Genomic DNA, 14,168 nt, shown 5'->3' with positions numbered 1-14,168 from the left:
GGAAAGGTCTGAATCCATGTTGACAGTTGGCAAGTAAGTTGTTATGGAGAAGGTGGTTTAGTAGTTGCTTATGGATGCATTTTTCCATTATTTTTGCAAGAGGGGATAGCAGAGCTATAGGACGAAAGTTAGAGTAGTCATTGGAGTGTCCCCCTTTATGTAGTAGGATAATATGGGAAATTATCCAGATGGATGGGATAGTGCCCTGGAACAGTTGGTCTGCACCCCCAGGAGGGGCTCAAATGTCCTGGACCTAGTGCTCACCAACATGGGGGGGGGTCACTGGACTACCCCTTGTATCTTCACCTCCATGGTAACGTCAGACCATAAATCTGTCTCATTTGAAGTAAAGATCACACCTGACACCCCCACAGGAGTAAAAAAAAAAAAAAAACTGAAAAGTTTCTCCAAATCAAACTATTGCCTACTAAGTGATGGTATAAAAAGTTTCAAAGCCCCTGCCAACAAAAGCTCCAATGCAGAGGAATACACAAATGCCCTACAGACACTTAAATACAATGACTCGGCTGTACCCAATAGGAACAAAAATAGGTCTTCCCAAAAAAAAAAAAAAGTCACCCAGGTGGACTGCAAGTATAAATAAGCTATATAACAAAAGAAACTGATATCCAAGAACAGAAGGGAACTTACTCAGAAGAAGAATACCCTCCACAACTTGAACAAGCAAATCAGATATCTTGTTAAGTTCTCTAAGGCTAGCTACAAGTCTAAATTAGCATTCCTAGCTAAAGGCAATCATAAAGCATTTTTTAGCTAGGTCCAAAACCTAAGAGGGAATGCCCAACTGTGTGCTGAATTTATACTGGATGGTACCACTCAGACTGAACCTGAGAAAATTGCCAACCTGCAAGACAACAGATTTAGCAGTAACTTCACCACCCTGTCACCACCAGATATACCATAACGCATTCCTGACACCAGTCCTCTAGAGAGCATCTCCAAAGAATAGGTCATACAAGACATCTTCAGGAGGTGACCATGGGGACCGATCACCATCAGTGAAGTCTGTATCTACTGTGATCGACTCTTCTGGGGAGTCCAAGTGTTTCCTCTTACATCTCTTCTTCCGAGGGACCTCCTCAGTGGGATGCTCTGGAGAGGTATCAGAAGAAATCATGATACCCTGTTGGGAAGCCTGGAGGTCTTGGACTGGGTGTCCCTGTTGCAAACAGTGATGAGCCTCTGAGCTCAGAGATATCAAGGTAGAAAACTTAGGATCCAAAGGAGTTGGAACAGTCCTTTCTGCCAAGACAGAGAAAACCCTCTTCACAGCCTCGAAGGCAGACCTCACTGGAGAAAGGGAAGACGCTGGATCTGAAAAGACAAGCTTTTGGACCGCAGCCATCCCCCGCTCTGAAGGCAATTTCCCTGAGGTGGAAGGTGGAGCTGAGCTATCCAGTGCCAAGGCTCCAAGGCATACAGATGGCTCCGAAAGCTTTGGAGTCGACTCCAACACCCCAGATCTGACAGGGAAGCTTTGGCTCCAAAAGCTCTCCCAATCTGATGGAACCAGAGCTGTCAGAGTAAGCTTTGGATCCAAAGAAACTACTATTTTTGGATCCATGCCAGATGGGGCCAGAAGGCTCAGATCCAAGAACTCTGAAACAGCTGAAGGAATCAGAAGAGGAACCTGTAGAGTGGGTGTAGTAGAAGAATGAACCTCCTGACCTGAAGGAGTAGGAGCTGGGAAGACACCCATCTTACCCTACACTGAGAAAATCTTCCTCACCAGTTTTTCCACATTTTCCTCCATCAAACTTCTAAAAGCACAACTGGAATCAATAGAAGGGGACCTAGGTCTGTCCAAAAAAAGGTGAGGGTTCCCTTGAGGGCACCGGATCCACAGAAGGTGAATACTTGTTCTGAGTAGGTGAATTGTACCAGTAGGACTGAAAGTTGTCAGATCTGATATGTTTTTCCTCAGATTCGAGAAAGTCGGGTCTACCAAGTTTTTTCTTTTCGGATCCAAGGGTGAGGTTAGATTCATCTTGGCTCTTTTCTTAGATGGCTCAGAAACCGTGGAAGATGTACAAGTTTTGGAAGACAAGGTTTTTGATTGTTTTGTTTTGGGAGATTGATCTCCAGATATAGCCTGTCCAAAGGCTGAGGATAACAGATCCTTTAAGATAAGCTTGTTTTGCATTCAACAAGAGCCCTGAGTTAAATCCATGGCAAACAGAACAATCTTCCTGGAGATGAAGCGGTCACAGACAATACACACACATAGTGTGGGCATCTGATAGAAGAAGTTTCTGCCCACATATAACACATTTTTTAAACCCCACGGGGCCTTTTTCTGCCATAACCAAACAATATTAACGGCAAAAAAAAATTTAAGTAAGAACAGATACAGTTTTTTTTTGTAAAGAGAAGCAGAAAAGGAAAAAGTATAAGCAATGTTAGAAAAATAAGCTACACCAAGTATATAAAGAAGATAAATACTACCAATAGTATCTAAGGGGTACGCTCAGTACTAAAGTAAAAAAAAGGGAAAGCACTACTAACAATAGTAGTGTAGAAGGTACTAATTGTACAATAGGTAAGGGGGATACAAAAATTTTAAGAATCTAAGAGAAATGAAGACTAGAAAATATGTAATAAACTTATCTGACAAGAACTTGAGAATTAAGGAAAACCACGTCTTTCGCTGAAAACACCAAATGAGATCTGAGGTAACTAAGGATTGGTGCATTATGGGTAAGGGAGAAGTTCTAGGGCTCTTGGTTGCCACAAGCTTTAGTAATGGCCGAGTTGGATCTGAGGGATCAGATTCAAACCCATCAGTTGAGGATAGAATGAAAATTGACAACATCAGATCTGCAGTTATCTAAGTTAACCTGCTCAAGCTAAAGGTGACCACGTCTTATCACAGAAGCAGCAAACGAGATCTATGAACCTATAACAATCCAACACCCTGGCACAAAAATAGCAACAAACAGGGAGTGGCAGGTGAGTGGGTGAGGCTACTGCAGTAGTGATCTTTTCAAAGGTCTACTGTTATGGTAGAGTTCATCATTAGACACTGCTGCAGTAGCCTACATGGGATGAAGCATGGGAGGAGGAAGATGGATCAAAATACAGGAGCCCCTAGAGAATAGTCCTAACACAGTCTGCTCTGGAGCTAGAGAAATAATTTAGTTTGTACAGATGGACAAGTTGCTGTCTCTAGTGTATTTTTACAGTCTACCCCTTTCCAAAATGCTGCAGATGTAGCCATAGCTCTGGAAAAATGAGCCCTAACTTTGCAAGGACGTGCCTTGTTTTGGTGAGAATAACAAAAACAATACCAAAGGACAACCAGTTAGAAACTGTCTGTTTAGACAGTGCTTGTCCCCCTTTCTTACTTTCATAGCAGACAAACAACTGATCAGCAATCCCAAAGTTTTTGTCCTCTCGATGTAGTACCTGCATTATCTGTGGATACCCAAAGTATGTAAAATGCTTTCTTCCTTATTTTTAGGCTATAACAAAGTACAGTTGTATAAGCAAACTTACTATATCAACAGATGTTCAAATGATCACTGCTGCAGTAGCATTAGCTGTATGGGTTACATCCTGCCAAGGATGTAACCGCCACCCAGCTTCCAAAGCATAAGGGCATATTTTATGCACCCAAACCATTAATCAGCTCAAACAGAGCTGAAGAAAACAAGTTGATTTGGGCTTTCATACCAACTAACAGAAGGTGGCTACAACACTGAAAATGATAATGCTAGGAAAATAAACATAAAAGTCCTCAATCTGGCAACACAAAACATACAAAAAAATAAAGGCTGGAGAGAGGGAGGGCTACTGCAGCAGTAATCATTTGAACATCTACTGTTATGGTAAATGTATATTCTATGTTCATCATATTGATCACTGCTGCAGTAGCATTAGTATATGATTAGACTAACATTGCTTAAAATGACTGAGTCGGAAGGATAAGGGTTCAGAAGCCCCTGGAGAATGGTCAAAGCAAATCCTGTCCCAGACCAGAAGGCATCTAGTTTGTAGTGCTTTGTAAAGGTATGTACAGAGGACTAAGTTGCTGCTTCTACCATACTTCTAGAATCCAAGCCTTTCCAAAAAGTCATCAATGAACCCAAGGCACTAGTAGAATGATCCTTAACCTTGACCCAGCCTGAAATTGCCTTCTTCTGCTGGGTATAACAAAAGGTAACAGCATGAGACAACCATATAGAAATAGTCTGCTTTGACAGAAGATGGCCTTTTTTCCTTACCTTCACAAGAAATTAACAACTGATCACAGTCCCTGAAAATCTTAGTTCTGTCAAAATAGTACCTGAGCTGACTATGGATATTCAAAGTATGAAGTATCCTTTCTCTCTCATTTTTAGGTACAGGATAAAAACTGGGAGATGGATAGTTTGGCTTAAAATAAACATGAATACCACTATAGGCATAAAAGAAGGATTAACTGTCTCTGTGGAAAATGAGATAGGGTTGACTCACCATAAGAGTTTGTAACTCTGATAATCCTCTTGCAGAGATCGGAAAACTCAGTAAATAGTTTTTCATGTTAAGAACCTCAAGTCAACCAGATATGCTGGTTCAAATGGAGCAACTGTTTGCCTCTCTAACACACGATTAAGATCCCAAGGAGGGGCCACCAGTTTTCTTGGATGAAAAAACCCAATCAAAAAACATTTTGACATGAGAATGCATTAAAAGAGAAGGATTCATGGGTAGACATGCTGAAATGGCAGATAAATAAACCTTGGTACAGGAGTAAGAAAGGCTGTTGGATAATGACTCACACAACAAATACTGAAAAAAAAACAGAAAAACACTATCCTTAAATGGGTGCTAGTTATATTGCTGGTACCAACTAGAAAAATGTTTACATTTGGTAATATAAGCTTTTCTAGTAGCATATTTTCTTGCCTCCATTAGTACCTCCTGCATGTCCTCAGTAAATAGCTGCCTAAAGTGACTTAAGACCCTATCACCCAGGCAGTCCACTGAAGCTGAGAAGAGGTAACAGGTTGTGAAGTAACATCATTTTGAACTTGGTCACTATCACAAACAGGTTTAGAAAAGACAGATCCAGAACTGGTCTCTTAAACATTTTCTTTCTCTGGCACTAAAAACATCCTTGAATAAAAACTATTCCCACCCTGTGAAGGAAGAACTGGCTTTATCATACCATGGGACAGCATTTATTGAAGAACAGATAGAAATGAAAGAGTCACTGGTAGATGAGGAATTACCCCCTGAAAATGAGGAATTTCCTCCCACTGCCATCTGTAACCTTGATAAATGATCTTCAAATCCCATACAGCTAATGGTACTGCAGCAGTTATTAACACAAATAACATCATGAGTTCTGGGGAAAATTTGATCATGTAATATTCTGCACTAAATGATACAATAGTATCTAAAATTTCTTGTGGGAATCATACACTTGAAACATCTGAATACCTGTTTTTTAACCAGCATATTTTTTAGTATAGATCTTCAATAAATGATTAAAATAATACATACATCTGAGTCTCATGTGGATAACAACACAGTAATTGAGGGTATAAATACATTAACCAAGTATAACACTCCGATGTACATCTGAAAGTGCTGATAAATTACTAGTCTGTACTATTTCTGTCTTTCCCAAGAGATGATGCAAACCCTAAGAAACTGGGTTGTGAAATTTTCCCTGATTTTTTTGCTTTAATTTTTGTCAGGCCTAAAACTGAGTTAAGACAAATCTTATATCCTGTTGCAACTTCAGTAACAGTCCACAATTTAGGAGAGGAAGTACTTTACAGTGTACTATAACAAAGGACTTACGAGCCAACATTCACAGAAAAAATACCACCCGTCTTGCTTAGACTATGCATTCAAATCTTCAACAGAAGACACATTAAAAACATTAGTCAAAATTATAATCCGATCTAGGTCAGGGCATTCAGAAATATTAAGAGAAAACTGTATTTCTCCTTAGACAGTGGACAATGTACCAAGAAATGTATAAACCTGAAATATGTTACCCTCGTTTCATTATTTTACACCAACCAGGACATTCAGAATTAAGACAGAACTGCACTACCACAGAAAGCAGGGCCTGCTTTAAAAAAATAAGCAGGTCCTACAGTATTCTGCTGTCATAAACAAAATGCCAGTAAAAGAAAGCAAGACTAAGAGAAAAAGAAAAAAAAAACAAAAGACAGAAAATTGGTCCTGTTTTCTATTAATCAGTTCTCTAAGACAGTAACAAATGTGTCTTTTTGAATGACCAATGTGTTACTATAATTAACAGACTAATGGATAAATAAATCCCAGTTGAATAAAGGGGACATAATATTCACTAGCATGCTGCAAGTTTTGCTGAGCAAGCACTCTCAGCTGACTCTTTGCAGAAAGTAGAAGAAAAGGCATTTTGACAAAGAAGAAATTTAAAGTGACATACACTTTTAACAGTTATACCACACTTCCACTATCAACAATAAATGATATACGTTTTTGGCCTTTTGCTTTCCAGAATGCATTAGCACTAAAGTGGACAGTTTAATTTCTACTTTCTGTATATAGAAGAGATTTCCTGCAACATCCTTTTATTGTTTGGGTACAAATAGATTTTAATACACACACTGCTATGCAAAAAGAAATGCAAATCATAACATACATGAACTAATACTGAATTAGTTCATCTGTTATCATATACCTGTAGTGGGCCCTATTACTGTCACATTTACATTATCACTCACATTTTTGTCTTGTCAAGAAGATCCAGTGGTTTAAGATTCAAATTCTATAATAGATGCCTGGAGTAAGATATGGAGCATTAAGACAATGACGTGCAGTACTTATTTTGCTGAAAGTGTGGCTGGTAATTTTATATCAAAATCTATACCATGTCCTTCCAGCTACCTCCCAATTAAAGTTTCTAAGTGAAAGAATATTTTCCTATCAACCTATATTGTTGGCATCTGTTTGAATATCCAAGTCTTATAAATCATCATTACATAATTTCTTGTTTTTCTACACTAACAAAACATTCAGGAATAGACTCAAAAAGATTCACTTGTGGCTTAGTGATACTCTGGATGAAACTGCTAGTCAGCACCTAACCTTATCTGATATAAACAGTGATCTGCTCTGAGACCGTAGGAATACAGTGGTATAAGTCCTACTTACTCATACAGATAATGTTCAAATTTCTTCACTGCTGCAGTAGTCTAGAGGCAGTGTCCTGCCAAGGACACAGTACCTGGCCAGCTTGCCAAAGCTTTAACTCCCCTCCCTCTCACTCACTCACTCACTCACTCTGGCTGCTGATGGGCTGCACCCTGTTTGGAGGGAAATGTATCAGCAACCAGAGTAAGATATATCTTCAGGATTTTACTGCCCCAAGAAAGGAAGGTAGATTCCTCTGCTGCCAACAACCAACAATCAATAGCCACCATAAAAAATCATCCAAACAGCAATAAAACCCACAACAAAGGAGTTTGTACTGAACCTCAACTATCTATAAAGTGGGGATGATGGGTGGGTGTGGCTACAGCAACAGTTAAGAAATTTGAACATCTACTGATACAGGTAAGAGGACTTACACAACTGCACTATATTCTTCATTCTCACTGCCGTAGTAGCCTATGAGTAGACTCACAAAGCTTACCCTACATGGGACAAGGAAATATAAAGAACCAGGAGACCCTGGGGAATGGTCCTAGCAAAGCCTGTCATGAACAGAGGACCAAGTTACTGACTTTAGAATAATTGTATGCTCTTATCTTTTCCAGTATGTGATCAAAGAGGATAAGGCTATCACAGAATGTGCCTTAACTTTGTCTGGAATAGTTTATACAATGGTGGAAATATAAAAAAAAAATTGTAGAGAACAACCATCCGGATATAATCTGTTTAGACACGAGCTGGTCTCAGCATAAGAAGCAAACAGCTGTTTAGCCTTCCTAAAGGACTTATTCAGTCAAGGTAGTACCTAAGCTGCCTGTCAACATCCAATGTACGTAGGAGCAGTCTACCCTTGTGTTTTGGCTCTGGTAAGAAAACTGGGAGATTAATGGTTAAATTCAAGATAAAAGCAGAAACAACTTTAGGCATGAATAAAGGACTGGTGAGTAATGCAACCCTATCACTGTGGAAAATCTGTAGGAAGGGGAACCAAATCTGATGAGGCCAAGATGGGGCTATCAGAATAACAGTCCTTCCCAGACGTTTGGCTTTCTGTATGAACTTGGGAATTAGGGGAATTGGCGGGAAGGTATACAGGAGGCTCGGGGACCAATCGTGTACAAGCACGTCCCTTGGGTTGCTCCCCAGTGGGGGATAAAGGGCAAAGTAGCTTCTGCATTTGGCATTCATCGGAGATGCAAACAGATCGCAGCAAGGCTGGCCCCACCTGTGGAAAATCTTGTCCGCCACCTGTTGTTTGAGGGACCACTCGTGAGGCAACAGGATGGCCCTGCTCAGTTTGTCCGCTATCACGTTGGATGACCCCGGGATGTGCGTTGCTGTCAGAAAGCGCCTGGTGGATACAGCCCACTGCCAAATTCTTAGGGCCTCTTGGCATAAGGGATATGATCTGGTTCCCCCTTGCTTGTTGATGTACCAGACTACTGACATGTTGTCCGTCTGAATTGCAATTGTCCCTGGAGGAAGACAGTCGTGAAAGTGTTGCAACGCCAGGAACACCGCTTTCAGCTCCAGGACATTTATATGCAAATGTGATTCCATGCTTGACCAAGTACCTTGGACAGTCTTTCCCTGAAATAGACCCCCCCATCCTATCAGGGAAGCATCCGTGGTCACTGTGGCTGTGGGTTGGGGAAGAACAAGGGGACGTCCGACTACTATCTGGTCGCTGTTAACCCACCAATTGAGATCCTTCTTGCAAAGATTTGTTAACAGAATCTCGTGCGACATGGGCAGTTGTTGGTAAGACCATTGTGTGAAGAGTAACCACTGGAGTATCCGCATGTGCATGCAGCCCAACGGGACTGCTATTAGCGTCGCTGCCATTGTGCCTAATAGCTTCAATATCTGGGACGCAGGAGCTTTGTTCTAGGTCAACAGACTGGACAATTGACTTCTTAGGGATAAGATTCTTGTTTGAGGCAACCTGATCCTTGAATCGACAGTGTCTAGCTCTGCTCCTATAAAGGTAATACGCTGCGAGGGCGATAACGCAGACTTTTCGAAGTTTAAGGTTATGCCCATCTGGGAACACAGGTTGATAGTGTAGTCTCTTGCCTGAATTAGTTGATGCCTGGAGGTGGCAGTGAGGAGCCAGTCGTCCAGATATGGAAACACCTGGAATCCTAAGTGTCTCGGGTGAGCCGTGACCACTGCCATACATTTGGTGAACACTCTGGGGGCTGTGGTGAGACCAAAGGGCAGGGCTCTGAATTGGTAATGACTGGCCCCCAGCCGGAAACGCAAGTGATCTCTGGATGATCTGGCCTTTTTGATGTGGTAGTAAGCATCCTTGAGATCTATAAAACACATCCAATTGCCCGTTTCTAGGAACAGAAGTATCGATTGAAGCGTGACCATCCAGAACTTTTCCTTCTTGACGAAGGTGTTGAGTTTGCTGAGGTCTAATATGGGCCTCCAGTCCCCTGTTTTCTTTGGAACTAAAAAGAACCTTGAGTAAGTTCCGGATCCTATCTGGTCCACCAGGACTGGCTGGACGACTCTTTTGTCTAGCAGGTTTTGAATCTCTATGGCTGCTAGTTTTCGCAGACTGGGTGAAACGTCTGGAATACTTGTACACATGGGAGGGAATTTTGTAAAGGGGATGTAGTAACCTTTGGAAATTATACTTTTTACCCAAGAATCCATTGTAATGTTTAGCCAGGCGTTTGGGTATAAAGCCAAACGACCCTCAACCGCCTCCAGAGAAGGACAGCCGGGCTTCCTTTCAGGAACGCTGATAGGGCTTACCAGAGACCCTGATTTTGCAGAACCTCTCTGCCGTTTGGACAGCGTCTTCCGTTTTTAACCCCTCCTCTGCCCCTAGAGGGGGTATCCGTAGGTGTGTTTTGGAAAGCTCCTTGGGGCTTTTGAAACCACATTTTTCCACTTCGTTGCCCTTTGGGGTACGGTCTAGTTGGAGTGGAAAAACGGACTCCTTCAGCAGACAGAGTCTTTCCTTCTTGTTCACACCTAGTAAGCGTCTCCTTAACTTTAGGCCCGAACAAGGCGGAACCATCGAATGGGTTATTGATGAAGGAAGACTTGAAGGCTTCCACAAAGGAGCAAAGGCGCATCCAGGACTGTCTCCGAAGAGCTATCGCTGAACCTGCCGCCCTACTCGATCCATCGGCGGCATAAGAAATGAACCGCATGGATGAGTTGACTATAGAATTGAGGGTGTTGAGTTGTGCAGTCACTTTCTCAGAAACTGCATCAGCTGTGTTACCCTGTAGAGTATCTCCCAGCTCTTTAAAGAGATCTCGTTGAAGGCAGGTAAAATGGGTCAAGTAGTTGAGCGACCTCATGGAAAATGCAGCAGAACTAAATATGCATTTCCCATACCTGTCCATCGTCCTGGAATCCCTATTAGGAGGATGGACAGAAGAAGAGGTTTCGACATCTCTTACTTGGTGGCTGCCGCCACCACTATGGCATCAACCGGGACTCCCTTGGTAAGAAAGGCCTTGTCAGCAGGGGAAGTAATGAACTTGTTGGGCCTCCGAGGGACTGGTTCCACTGAATCAGGGGACTCCCATGCCCTTCGAGCAACCAGATCCATTAGTTTGTTGAAGGGAGGAGTAACCCAGGAGGTGGATGGTTGAGACCCAAAGGCCTTCAGGAGTACCGACTCATCCTCAGTAGGAGCAAGGGACTGCCAATCACCCCTCTGCTTTAAGATCTCCAATATGTCTGCAAATGAGGCATCCTCTGAGGGGGATCGTGGGGATGCTTCTGATTCCTCCAAGTCGGTATCCAATGTCAGGGATTCCTTTGGGGAATACAAGTGCCTCCTCTTGCACAGTCTCTTCCTAGGTGCTTCATCGGTGGGAGCATCCGGTGAAGTCCCTGTAGAGGAGGGGCCGCCCAATGGGGATACCTGAGGCTCTGGGTCTCGACGCTTGGTAGGGACCTGTGGGGAAGAGACAGAACTTTTAGTTATGTACTTACCATAACGATAGATGTATGTGATCCATCTCGCCTACATTCATAACTGATGGGCTCGGAGCCGAGAATCGGCTCCGACTCGGCCGATACACTAGCACAAAGTCTCTCATTGGCTGGGCCAACCCCCTTATCCCAGAATGCACCACGCCCAAACCCCCAGATCTTGTTTGCCCCACAACAACTCACTCACATGTACCACTCCGACTGTACAATAGTGTTTCCTCCAGATCCAACAGGTAGGGGGAAGGAGGGCGGGTACGTAAGAATGTAGGCGAGATGGATCACATACATCTATCGTTATGGTAAATACATAACTAAAAGATGTAATGCGATCCTATCTCGCCTACATTCATAACTGATGGGACAGTGTCCCTAGCACCTAGATCCTGGGAGGCTCACTGGAAAACACTCCTGAGCACTGTGGAACCAAAGGACGCCCGACCTCTAGAGGCCACGTCCAGTTTGTAATGAGAAATAAAAGTATGTGGAGAAGCCCAAGTGGCCACCGCACATATCTCATCTACCGACAGTCTGGCGTGGAAGGCCACTGAAGTTGCCATAGCCCTAGTAGAATGCGCACTAACTGGAAATGTAAGGTCCCTTCCTGTTGATGCATAAATAAATGAAACACAATCCCTAATCCACCTAGCAATAGTAGTCTTAGTTACTGCTTTGCCAATCCTGTTATCTGCAAAGGCCACAAACAACTGGTTTGATTTCCTCTGCTGCTGTGTCCTATCCAAGTAAAACCTCAGTTGTCTATGCATATCCAACTGATGAAGTCTGTATTCTGCCTTGTTGGAAAATTTTGGAAAGAAAACTGGTAGCTCTATAGATTGCTGCAGACAAAGAGCAGAAGAAACCTTCGGAAGAAATGACGGGTTTAGTCTTAGAGATACTCAATCTTTGTGAAAGATCAGATAAGGGGGCTTAACAGAGAGGGCTTGAAGCTCCGAAACTCTTCTGGCTGAAGTAATAGCTACCAAGAAGGCAGTCTTCCAAGATAAGAACTTGGCCGCCGGCTCAAAGGGATGAGACGTCAAGGCTCCTAAAACTACATTCAAATCCCATGGCAAAACAGGTTGCGACACCGGGGGGCGAAGCAACCAAGCTCCCTTAAGAAAGGCCTTACATAACTTATGACTCATGAGTGAAGGCTCAAAGGCAACATGATAATTAGAAATCGCTGCCAATTGGACTTTAAGCGTGGAGACAGCAGAACCCTGTCTAAAAAGAGTTGCCAAAAAATCTAATACTGCGGACAACGGGGCTGTCAGAGGGTCAAGGTTGTACCGCTGGGCCCAAATGGCAAACCTTTTCCATTTATTAGAATATATCTCCTTAGTGGAAGCTCTGTGAGAAGAAGACAGAATCCGGACCACCTCAGGCGAAAGGATATGCTGTCTGACTAAGGTCGGAAGTGGAGCAGCAAAGCCGTTAGCTTGAGAGTTCGCAGTGACGGATGGGCCTGACCTGACTGAAGAGTCAGGAGGTCTGGAACTGGGTCCAGAATCCAAGGATCCTTCACTGCATACTTCCGAAGGAAAGGAAACCAAACTTGGCGGGGCCAGTGTGGTGCGATCAAAATCATGCTGCTTCCCAAGCAGATCGCCTTCTGAATCACATTTGGCAGTAGTGGGACCGGAGGGAAGGCATAGAGCAGACCGGAGGGCCAATTGTGGACTAGAGCGTCCCTGGGTGACTCCCCCTGGGGGGGAATCAGGGAGAAGAAATTGCTGCACTTCGCGTTCCAGGGGCTGGCGAAAAGGTCGCAACAGGGAAACCCCCACTTGGAGAAGATCCGAGCCACTACTCGGTCGTTCAGGGACCACTCGTGAGGCATCAGAATAACTCTGCTCAGCCTGTCTGCTATCACATTGGACTTTCCCGGAATGTGCGTTGCCACTAGAAATCTCTGGGAAGCGATCGCCCAGTTCCAAACTCTCATGGCTTCTCTGCAAAGAGGATAAGACCTGGTTCCTCCCTGCTTGTTCAGGTACCATACTACCGCCATATTGTCTGAGAAGATTGCGATGGTACCCTTGGGAAGAGACCTGTGAAGTGCCTGCAACCCTAGAAGCACTGCCCTCATTTCCAGGACATTGATATGTAAGTGGGTTTCGTGATCCTGCCACGTGCCTTGAACCGTCCTGTCCAGATAATGCCCCCCCCCATCTGCGAGACGTCCGTGGTCACTGTGGCAATGGGGGAGGGGGGGCAGAAGAGTCGCCCCTGGTTCAGGTTGGAGGAGAGGAGCCACCAACGAAGATCTCGCCGGCAGGTTTCCGTGATAAGAATCGGGTAGGACAAGGGCAGATCTTGGTACGACCACTGGGTCGACAGGAGCCATTGGAGAATTCGCATGTGCAATCTTGCCAGAGGGACCAGAAGAATGGCGGCCGCCATCAACCCCAAAAGCTGAAGGACCATCCTGGCTGGGGCTTTGCTTCGGGGTAGTAAGGCTAGGACTTGGTCCTGTAGTATCTTTATCCTCTCTGTTAGAAGGAATGCTCGCATCTCGACAGAGTCTAGCTCTGCGCCTATAAAGGCAACGCGCTGTGATGGCAGCAATACAGACTTTTCCCAGTTGAATGTAATTCCTAATAGATGTCCCAACTTGATGGTAGCACTCACGGCTTGAATAAGAAGATGCCTGGTGGGGGCGGTGAGGAGCCAGTCGTCTATACGGAAACACCTGGAATCCCAGACGTCTCAGGTGAGCCGTCACCACTGCCAGACATTTGGTGAACACCCTGAGGGCTGTGGTGAGACCAAAGGGCAGGGCTCGGAACTGGAAGTGACTGGCTCCTAGGTGGAAGCGTAAATGTATCCTGGACGCCCTGTTTATCTTGATGTGATAATAGGCTTCCTTGAGATCGATGGAGCACATCCATACTCCTTTTTCCAGCAATGGGAAAATGGATTGCAACGTGACCATCCGGAACTTGGACTTCTTTACGAAGCGGTTTAGGTGGCTGAGGTCCAGAATGGGTCTCAAGTCCCCTGTTCTTTTCGGCATCAAAAATAACTTTGAGTAAGTTCCT

The sequence above is a fragment of the Protopterus annectens genome, chromosome 9.part0 (genome assembly GCF_019279795.1).
Source record: "Protopterus annectens isolate FY-2018-M chromosome 9.part0, PAN1.0, whole genome shotgun sequence".
NCBI lineage: Eukaryota > Metazoa > Chordata > Ceratodontiformes > Protopteridae > Protopterus > Protopterus annectens.
This window is presented reverse-complemented; position numbering follows the sequence as displayed.